Source organism: Saccostrea echinata, unplaced genomic scaffold, assembly GCF_033153115.1.
Source record: "Saccostrea echinata isolate AGI-Se365-2 ecotype Australia unplaced genomic scaffold, CSIRO_AGI_Sech_v1 ptg000016l, whole genome shotgun sequence".
NCBI lineage: Eukaryota > Metazoa > Mollusca > Bivalvia > Ostreida > Ostreidae > Saccostrea > Saccostrea echinata.
This window is the reverse complement of record NW_026889765.1, coordinates 2,266,557-2,278,641: the sequence shown is the minus strand read 5'-3', so window position 1 is coordinate 2,278,641 and position 12,085 is coordinate 2,266,557.

Genomic DNA, 12,085 nt, shown 5'->3' with positions numbered 1-12,085 from the left:
AAATATTTAATCCTGCTTGAAATTTAATGCTCTTTTGAATAAAATTAATGCCAAGTCTCTATCTTAATCCGTATAGGACCTAGAGGCGAAAAACCGACCCCCCCTACCCATCCGCCAGGGCGCGCTTTTGCGAAATTCCAATAATAATTAATTAAAACCTTATTTCTCGTCGCGTATGGCTTTGAAAACCTTCCAAATATTATTTTATCTTCTTGAACAATTATTCAGCAACATTTAGAAATAAAAATCGTGTATATAACGCCATTTCTAAAAGCACAGGAGGCGAAATACCTACCCCACCCCCTGCCGTTTTTTATCATTATTTATTGCTCTATCGCTTCTCCGTTCTTGTATAGTGCTTTTATAGACAATTAAAATATCTAATCCTGCTTGAAATTTAATGCTCTTTTGAATAAAATTAATGCCAAGTCTCTATCTTAATCCGTATAGGACCTAGAGGCGAAAAACCGACCCCCCTACCCATCCGCCAGGGCGCGCTTTTGCGAAATTCCAATAATAATTAATTAAAACCTTATTTCTCGTCGCCTATGGCTTTGATAACCTACCAAATATTATTTTATCTTCTTGAACAATTATTCAGCAACATTTAGAAATAAAAATCGTGTATATAACGCCATTTTTAAAAGCACAGGAAGTGAAATACTAACCCCACCCCCTGCCGTCTTTTATTATTATTTATTGCTCTATCGCCTCTCCGTTCTTGTATAGTGCTTTTATAGACAATTAAAATATTTAATCCTGCTTGAAATTTAATGCTCTTTTGAATAAAATTAATGCCAAGTCTCTATCTTAATCCGTATAGGACCTAGAGGCGAAAAACCGACCCCCCCTACCCATCCGCCAGGGCGCGCTTTTGCGAAATTCCAATAATAATTAATTAAAACCTTATTTCTCGTCGCGTATGGCTTTGAAAACCTTCCAAATATTATTTTATCTTCTTGAACAATTATTCAGCAACATTTAGAAATAAAAATCGTGTATATAACGCCATTTCTAAAAGCACAGGAGGCGAAATACCTACCCCACCCCCTGCCGTTTTTTATCATTATTTATTGCTCTATCGCTTCTCCGTTCTTGTATAGTGCTTTTATAGACAATTAAAATATCTAATCCTGCTTGAAATTTAATGCTCTTTTGAATAAAATTAATGCCAAGTCTCTATCTTAATCCGTATAGGACCTAGAGGCGAAAAACCGACCCCCCTACCCATCCGCCAGGGCGCGCTTTTGCGAAATTCCAATAATAATTAATTAAAACCTTATTTCTCGTCGCCTATGGCTTTGATAACCTACCAAATATTATTTTATCTTCTTGAACAATTATTCAGCAACATTTAGAAATAAAAATCGTGTATATAACGCCATTTTTAAAAGCACAGGAAGTGAAATACTAACCCCACCCCCTGCCGTCTTTTATTATTATTTATTGCTCTATCGCCTCTCCGTTCTTGTATAGTGCTTTTATAGACAATTAAAATATTTAATCCTGCTTGAAATTTAATGCTCTTTTGAATAAAATTAATGCCAAGTCTCTATCTTAATCCGTATAGGACCTAGAGGCGAAAAACCGACCCCCCCTACCCATCCGCCAGGGCGCGCTTTTGCGAAATTCCAATAATAATTAATTAAAACCTTATTTCTCGTCGCCTATGGCTTTGAAAACCTTCCAAATATTATTTTATCTTCTTGAACAATTATTCAGCAACATTTAGAAATAAAAATCGTGTATATAACGCCATTTCTAAAAGCACAGGAGGCGAAATACCTACCCCACCCCCTGCCGTTTTTTATCATTATTTATTGCTCTATCGCTTCTCCGTTCTTGTATAGTGCTTTTATAGACAATTAAAATATTTAATCCTGCTTGAAATTTAATGCTCTTTTGAATAAAATTAATGCCAAGTCTCTATCTTAATCCGTATAGGACCTAGAGGCGAAAAACCGACCCCCCTTACCCATCCGCCAGGGCGCGCTTTTGCGAAATTCCAATAATAATTAATTAAAACCTTATTTCTCGTCGCGTATGGCTTTGAAAACCTTCCAAATATTATTTTATCTTCTTGAACAATTATTCAGCAACATTTAGAAATAAAAATCGTGTATATAACGCCATTTTTAAAAGCACAGGAGGCGAAATACCTACCCCACCCCCTGCCGTCTTTTATTATTATTTATTGCTCTATCGCCTCCCCGTTCTTGTATGGTGCTTTTATAGACAATTAAAATATTTAATCCTGCTTGAAATTTAATGTTCTTTTGAATAAAATTAATGCCAAGTCTCTATCTTAATCCGTATAGGACCTAGAGGCGAAAAACCGACCCCCCTACCCATCCGCCAGGGCGCGCTTTTGCGAAATTCCAATAATAATTAATTAAAACCTTATTTCTCGTCGCGTATGGCTTTGAAAACCTTCCAAATATTATTTTATCTTCTTGAACAATTATTCAGCAACATTTAGAAATAAAAATCGTGTATATAACGCCATTTCTAAAAGCACAGGAGGCGAAATACCTACCCCACCCCCTGCCGTTTTTTATCATTATTTATTGCTCTATCGCTTCTCCGTTCTTGTATAGTGCTTTTATAGACAATTAAAATATTTAATCCTGCTTGAAATTTAATGCTCTTTTGAATAAAATTAATGCCAAGTCTCTATCTTAATCCGTATAGGACCTAGAGGCGAAAAACCGACCCCCCCTACCCATCCGCCAGGGCGCGCTTTTGCGAAATTCCAATAATAATTAATTAAAACCTTATTTCTCGTCGCCTATGGCTTTGAAAACCTTCCAAATATTATTTTATCTTCTTGAACAATTATTCAGCAACATTTAGAAATAAAAATCGTGTATATAACGCCATTTTTAAAAGCACAGGAAGTGAAATACTAACCCCACCCCCTGCCGTCTTTTATTATTATTTATTGCTCTATCGCCTCTCCGTTCTTCTATGGTGCTTTTATAGACAATTAAAATATTTAATCCTGCTTGAAATTTAATGCTCTTTTTAATAAAATTAATGCCAAGTCTCTATCTTAATCCGTATAGGACCTAGAGGCGAAAAACCGACCCCCCTACCCATCCGCCAGGGCGCGCTTTTGCGAAATTCCAATAATAATTAATTAAAACCTTATTTCTCGTCGCCTATGGCTTTGATAACCTACCAAATATTATTTTATCTTCTTGAACAATTATTCAGCAACATTAAGAAATAAAACTCGTGTATATAACGCCATTTTTAAAAGCACAGGAGGCGAAATACCTACCCCACCCCCTGCCTTCTTTTATTATTATTTATTGCTCTATCGCCTCCCCGTTCTTGTATAGTGCTTTTATAGACAATTAAAATATTTAATCCTGCTTGAAATTTAATGTTCTTTTGAATAAAATTAATGCCAAGTCTCTATCTTAATCCGTATAGGACCTAGAGGCGAAAAACCGACCCCCCTACCCATCCGCCAGGGCGCGCTTTTGCGAAATTCCAATAATAATTAATTAAAACCTTATTTCTCGTCGCGTATGGCTTTGAAAACCTTCCAAATATTATTTTATCTTCTTGAACAATTATTCAGCAACATTTAGAAATAAAAATCGTGTATATAACGCCATTTTTAAAAGCATAGGAGGCGAAATACCTACCCCACCCCCTGCCGTTTTTTATCATTATTTATTGCTCTATCGCTTCTCCGTTCTTGTATAGTGCTTTTATAGACAATTAAAATATTTAATCCTGCTTGAAATTTAATGCTCTTTTGAATAAAATTAATGCCAAGTCTCTATCTTAATCCGTATAGGACCTAGAGGCGAAAAACCGACCCCCCCTACCCATCCGCCAGGGCGCGCTTTTGCGAAATTCCAATAATAATTAATTAAAACCTTATTTCTCGTCGCCTATGGCTTTGAAAACCTTCCAAATATTATTTTATCTTCTTGAACAATTATTCAGCAACATTTAGAAATAAAAATCGTGTATATAACGCCATTTTTAAAAGCACAGGAAGTGAAATACTAACCCCACCCCCTGCCGTCTTTTATTATTATTTATTGCTCTATCGCCTCTCCGTTCTTCTATGGTGCTTTTATAGACAATTAAAATATTTAATCCTGCTTGAAATTTAATGCTCTTTTGAATAAAATTAATGCCAAGTCTCTATCTTAATCCGTATAGGACCTAGAGGCGAAAAACCGACCCCCCTACCCATCCGCCAGGGCGCGCTTTTGCGAAATTCCAATAATAATTAATTAAAACCTTATTTCTCGTCGCCTATGGCTTTGATAACCTACCAAATATTATTTTATCTTCTTGAACAATTATTCAGCAACATTTAGAAATAAAAATCGTGTATATAACGCCATTTTTAAAAGCACAGGAAGTGAAATACTAACCCCACCCCCTGCCGTCTTTTATTATTATTTATTGCTCTATCGCCTCTCCGTTCTTGTATAGTGCTTTTATAGACAATTAAAATATTTAATCCTGCTTGAAATTTAATGCTCTTTTGAATAAAATTAATGCCAAGTCTCTATCTTAATCCGTATAGGACCTAGAGGCGAAAAACCGACCCCCCCTACCCATCCGCCAGGGCGCGCTTTTGCGAAATTCCAATAATAATTAATTAAAACCTTATTTCTCGTCGCCTATGGCTTTGAAAACCTTCCAAATATTATTTTATCTTCTTGAACAATTATTCAGCAACATTTAGAAATAAAAATCGTGTATATAACGCCATTTCTAAAAGCACAGGAGGCGAAATACCTACCCCACCCCCTGCCGTTTTTTATCATTATTTATTGCTCTATCGCCTCTCCGTTCTTCTATGGTGCTTTTATAGACAATTAAAATATTTAATCCTGCTTGAAATTTAATGCTCTTTTTAATAAAATTAATGCCAAGTCTCTATCTTAATCCGTATAGGACCTAGAGGCGAAAAACCGACCCCCCCTACCCATCCGCCAGGGCGCGCTTTTGCGAAATTCCAATAATAATTAATTAAAACCTTATTTCTCGTCGCGTATGGCTTTGAAAACCTTCCAAATATTATTTTATCTTCTTGAACAATTATTCAGCAACATTTAGAAATAAAAATCGTGTATATAACGCCATTTCTAAAAGCACAGGAGGCGAAATACCTACCCCACCCCCTGCCGTTTTTTATCATTATTTATTGCTCTATCGCCTCTCCGTTCTTGTATAGTGCTTTTATAGACAATTAAAATATTTAATCCTGCTTGAAATTTAATGTTCTTTTGAATAAAATTAATGCCAAGTCTCTATCTTAATCCGTATAGGACCTAGAGGCGAAAAACCGACCCCCCCTACCCATCCGCCAGGGCGCGCTTTTGCGAAATTCCAATAATAATTAATTAAAACCTTATTTCTCGTCGCGTATGGCTTTGAAAACCTTCCAAATATTATTTTATCTTCTTGAACAATTATTCAGCAACATTTAGAAATAAAAATCGTGTATCTAACGCCATTTTTAAAAGCACAGGAGGCGAAATACCTACCCCACCCCCTGCCGTCTTTTATTATTATTTATTGCTCTATCGCCTCTCCGTTCTTGTATAGTGCTTTTATAGACAATTAAAATATCTAATCCTGCTTGAAATTTAATGCTCTTTTGAATAAAATTAATGCCAAGTCTCTATCTTAATCCGTATAGGACCTAGAGGCGAAAAACCGACCCCCCCTACCCATCCGCCAGGGCGCGCTTTTGCGAAATTCCAATAATAATTAATTAAAACCTTATTTCTCGTCGCCTATGGCTTTGAAAACCTTCCAAATATTATTTTATCTTCTTGAACAATTATTCAGCAACATTTAGAAATAAAAATCGTGTATATAACGCCATTTTTAAAAGCACAGGAAGTGAAATACTAACCCCACCCCCTGCCGTCTTTTATTATTATTTATTGCTCTATCGCTTCTCCCTTCTTCTATGGTGCTTTTATAGACAATTAAAATATGTAATCCTGCTTGAAATTTAATGCTCTTTTTAATAAAATTAATGCCAAGTCTCTATCTTAATCCGTATAGGACCTAGAGGCGAAAAACCGACCCCCCTACCCATCCGCCAGGGCGCGCTTTTGCGAAATTCCAATAATAATTAATTAAAACCTTATTTCTCGTCGCTTATGGCTTTGATAACCTACCAAATATTATTTTATCTTCTTGAACAATTATTCAGCAACATTTAGAAATAAAAATCGTGTATATAACGCCATTTTTAAAAGCACAGGAAGTGAAATACTAACCCCACCCCCTGCCGTCTTTTATTATTATTTATTGCTCTATCGCCTCTCCGTTCTTCTATGGTGCTTTTATAGACAATTAAAATATTTAATCCTGCTTGAAATTTAATGCTCTTTTTAATAAAATTAATGCCAAGTCTCTATCTTAATCCGTATAGGACCTAGAGGCGAAAAACCGACCCCCCTACCCATCCGCCAGGGCGCGCTTTTGCGAAATTCCAATAATAATTAATTAAAACCTTATTTCTCGTCGCTTATGGCTTTGATAACCTACCAAATATTATTTTATCTTCTTGAACAATTATTCAGCAACATTTAGAAATAAAAATCGTGTATATAACGCCATTTTTAAAAGCACAGGAAGTGAAATACTAACCCCACCCCCTGCCGTCTTTTATTATTATTTATTGCTCTATCGCCTCTCCGTTCTTCTATGGTACTTTTATAGACAATTAAAATATTTAATCCTGCTTGAAATTTAATACTCTTTTTAATAAAATTAATGCCAAGTCTCTATCTTAATCCGTATAGGACCTAGAGGCGAAAAACCGACCCCCCTACCCATCCGCCAGGGCGCGCTTTTGCGAAATTCCAATAATAATTAATTAAAACCTTATTTCTCGTCGCGTATGGCTTTGAAAACCTTCCAAATATTATTTTATCTTCTTGAACAATTATTCAGCAACATTTAGAAATAAAAATCGTGTATATAACGCCATTTCTAAAAGCACAGGAGGCGAAATACCTACCCCACCCCCTGCCGTTTTTTATCATTATTTATTGCTCTATCGCCTCTCCGTTCTTGTATAGTGCTTTTATAGACAATTAAAATATTTAATCCTGCTTGAAATTTAATGTTCTTTTGAATAAAATTAATGCCAAGTCTCTATCTTAATCCGTATAGGACCTAGAGGCGAAAAACCGACCCCCCCTACCCATCCGCCAGGGCGCGCTTTTGCGAAATTCCAATAATAATTAATTAAAACCTTATTTCTCGTCGCGTATGGCTTTGAAAACCTTCCAAATATTATTTTATCTTCTTGAACAATTATTCAGCAACATTTAGAAATAAAAATCGTGTATCTAACGCCATTTTTAAAAGCACAGGAGGCGAAATACCTACCCCACCCCCTGCCGTCTTTTATTATTATTTATTGCTCTATCGCCTCTCCGTTCTTGTATAGTGCTTTTATAGACAATTAAAATATCTAATCCTGCTTGAAATTTAATGTTCTTTTGAATAAAATTAATGCCAAGTCTCTATCTTAATCCGTATAGGACCTAGAGGCGAAAAACCGACCCCCCCTACCCATCCGCCAGGGCGCGCTTTTGCGAAATTCCAATAATAATTAATTAAAACCTTATTTCTCGTCGCCTATGGCTTTGAAAACCTTCCAAATATTATTTTATCTTCTTGAACAATTATTCAGCAACATTTAGAAATAAAAATCGTGTATATAACGCCATTTCTAAAAGCACAGGAGGCGAAATACCTACCCCACCCCCTGCCGTTTTTTATCATTATTTATTGCTCTATCGCTTCTCCGCTCTTGTATAGTGCTTTTATAGACAATTAAAATATTTAATCCTGCTTGAAATTTAATGCTCTTTTGAATAAAATTAATGCCAAGTCTCTATCTTAATCCGTATAGGACCTAGAGGCGAAAAACCGACCCCCCCTACCCATCCGCCAGGGCGCGCTTTTGCGAAATTCCAATAATAATTAATTAAAACCTTATTTCTCGTCGCCTATGGCTTTGAAAACCTTCCAAATATTATTTTATCTTCTTGAACAATTATTCAGCAACATTTAGAAATAAAAATCGTGTATATAACGCCATTTTTAAAAGCACAGGAAGTGAAATACTAACCCCACCCCCTGCCGTCTTTTATTATTATTTATTGCTCTATCGCCTCTCCGTTCTTCTATGGTACTTTTATAGACAATTAAAATATTTAATCCTGCTTGAAATTTAATACTCTTTTTAATAAAATTAATGCCAAGTCTCTATCTTAATCCGTATAGGACCTAGAGGCGAAAAACCGACCCCCCTACCCATCCGCCAGGGCGCGCTTTTGCGAAATTCCAATAATAATTAATTAAAACCTTATTTCTCGTCGCCTATGGCTTTGAAAACCTTCCAAATATTATTTTATCTTCTTGAACAATTATTCAGCAACATTAAGAAATAAAAATCGTGTATATAACGCCATTTTTAAAAGCACAGGAGGCGAAATACCTACCCCACCCCCTGCCATCTTTTATCATTATTTATTGCTCTATCGCCTCTCCCTTCTTCTATGGTGCTTTTATAGACAATTAAAATATTTAATCCTGCTTGAAATTTAATGCTCTTTTGAATAAAATTAATGCCAAGTCTCTATCTTAATCCGTATAGGACCTAGCGGCGAAAAACCGACCCCCCTACCCATCCGCCAGGGCGCGCTTTTGCGAAATTCCAATAATAATTAATTAAAACCTTATTTCTCGTCGCGTATGGCTTTGAAAACCTTCCAAATATTATTTTATCTTCTTGAACAATTATTCAGCAACAGTTAGAAATAAAAATCGTGTATATAACGCCATTTTTAAAAGCACAGGAAGTGAAATACTAACCCCACCCCCTGCCGTCTTTTATTATTATTTATTGCTCTATCGCCTCTCCCTTCTTCTATGGTGCTTTTATAGACAATTAAAATATTTAATCCTGCTTGAAATTTAATGCTCTTTTTAATAAAATTAATGCCAAGTCTCTATCTTAATCCGTATAGGACCTAGAGGCGAAAAACCGACCCCCCCTACCCATCCGCCAGGGCGCGCTTTTGCGAAATTCCAATAATAATTAATTAAAACCTTATTTCTCGTCGCCTATGGCTTTGAAAACCTTCCAAATATTATTTTATCTTCTTGAACAATTATTCAGCAACATTTAGAAATAAAAATCGTGTATATAACGCCATTTTTAAAAGCACAGGAGGCGAAATACCTACCCCACCCCCTGCCGTCTTTTATTATTATTTATTGCTCTATCGCCTCTCCCTTCTTCTATGGTGCTTTTATAGACAATTAAAATAATTAATCCTGCTTGAAATTTAATGCTCTTTTGAATAAAATTAATGCCAAGTCTCTATCTTAATCCGTATAGGACCTATACGCGATAAACCGAACCCCCCTACCTGTCAGCCAGAGCGCGCTTTTCGAAATTCCAATAATAATTAATTAAAACCTTATTTCTCGTCGCGTATGGCTTTGAAAACCTTCCAAATATATTTTTATCATGTAGTACAATTATTCAGCAACATTTTGAAAAAAAATTCGTGTATATATCGGCATCTTTAAAAGCTCAGGAAGCGAAATACCTACCCCACCCCCGCGTTTTAAATAATTATTTTCATTGAAATGTAATTATTATCTTAAATAATTAGTTTTACTTACTATACTTTACTTTCTGGGGTTTTAAATTAAAGAACATAAAATTGCTAATATTTTGACACCAAATATATATTAATATCTTTAAAACAGTCCAAGTTACATGATATTTAGTTTCGTGATTATCTCCGATTTTCTGATTTCTCGGTATTTCCGGTTTAATAAGGCCTTTATTTATTGACCGAAATATTAATTTTTGGTATCATTGTGAAGATCTCATCAATATCTATCAATATTAATCAAGTTTTAATATTTAAATGTTCAAATTCAAAAGATATTACCATTAGAAGTTAAAAAAAATGAAAACCGGAAGGGGGTGGGGATGGAGAATGATGGAGAATGCATACTTCCGGTTCAAAAATTATTATTTTTTTTACATGATTGCTTCGAGCAATAATTTACCAACATTTTGATACCAAATTTATAATTATATCATAAAAAATAAAAAAGTTATAGGCATTTTATATTAAAAAATTTCGGAAAATTTCTTCCGGTCCGCCATTTTCTCAAAAATCTGAACTTCCGGCGCCCATAACTCCCTTATTTATGGGTCGATTTTCAAAAACTTGATATCTATGTTTCAAGCGTGTCAAGATCTACAAGAATACGTAAAAAAATTTGGTGTAGATATATTAATGTGAAAGTTATGGGGAAAATAAATTAAAATTTTTCAAACAAATAAGGGGGTGGGGTTGGAGAATGATGGAGAATGGGTATTAAATGTTGATCGATTTTAATGAAATTTTGCACACTAAAATTAGACACTTTAACCTTTATTTTGACACCAAAAATAATAAAATCTGATTACCGGTTAAAAAGTTATTAGCGCGTACTTTCGGAGAATTTTCGGAGAATTTTCGGAGAATTCGGAGAATTGACACCTAGGCCCCCAAAATCAAAAAAAAAAAAAAAGTGGCCCTAAAATGCCTTAAAATGGTCTAAAACGCCTAGAAACACCCAAAAAATTTTGCAAAAAAAATTTCCTGAAAAGGTGATTCCTAAAGGTCAACCTGTTGAGCTTTACTTACGTTAAACGCATAAATCCAAAACCACACATCCAGTTCCTGTCTAAATCTTACAGGAACTGATGCAGATCTCGTTCAGTCTCAAGGCTGGTCTCGTTAGAGGTCAAATCGCGCCCTCGGATGTTATGCTACACTTAACAACGATAAAGAATATCATCCGAACACATTGGTAGGGGTGTTACCTAAGTCAATAAAAAACAGGAAGCATCTATTACTTCGCCACACAATTTAAATGACAACCAATCATGTTTATTAGACATGAGGTAATGTTACCTAATTTGGTAATGACATAAAAGGTGCGCTATCAAGTGAGAATTTGGGATAGAAATCCTGTGTTGAAGTGAAAGGAAAATTTTGCGTCCTCGGATGAGTACAACTCCGATTAACATCATATTTTGTAATTTTTGATGCAGATTCTGGCTTGGAATTTTCTGGTTTTAGTAGCGATAACATCGACACAAATTCAGTCAACGATGATATACTGAATGGAAACGTCAGGAGAAACTGGCGGGCCCATAATCAGAACCATCCAGCAAACAACAACGGCAGTGACGATGTCCTCAGGTGTCCCTGCGTGCAGGCCCTAAGTTACCCAATGATCTCCATGTTGATACAGTAGTGTCTTTGGGTTTTAGTTCGTTTGTTTTCAAAGACATAGAAAACTGCCGACGAAACGAACGTTTATTCTGTCCCGTGTCAGGGGTAAACGGGGAGAATGCCTTGGAGCCAGACTCCCGGTGACGAAATTCGGGCTTATCTTGAACATACCGTTTTGATGGGCCCTTCTCCACGCCACCAATAAAGGATTAATGGACGGATGATGATTTTCTCGGTTCTATGGGTTTCAAAAAGTTACCTCCAGAGACAGATTTGCCAAACTTGCACAATACCTTCACGTGAATTCCGGGGACTGTTCGGCAGCATAGAAACGACCCCCATTATCAATCCCATGAACCGTGTTTAGCCACTCCTTGACATTGCCAAAGCTATAACTTCAAGACATTTTACCAACATTTTACAGAGATGGCCATTGACGAAGCCATGAAAGGTTACGATGGTAGAACAGAATTGAGAAAGTACATACCAGCTAGATTAGAAAAATTAATTTGGAATCAAGTTCGGGGCCCGCTGTGATGGACGAACCTCGTACATAAGTGACTTCCGCCTTTACACTGGAAAAAGAGATAGGACACCCATACAGCAGCAACACGAAGTTGTGCAGTCTAACGAGGGACTTAGCGGGTATGTACTATCATGAATATCATAATTGTTTCTTTACAATTGTTCGACTTATCAATGACCTGTTAGAGGATGACATCTACACATTTGGAACAGTAGTCTGAAACCGGAAAATCTGCCAC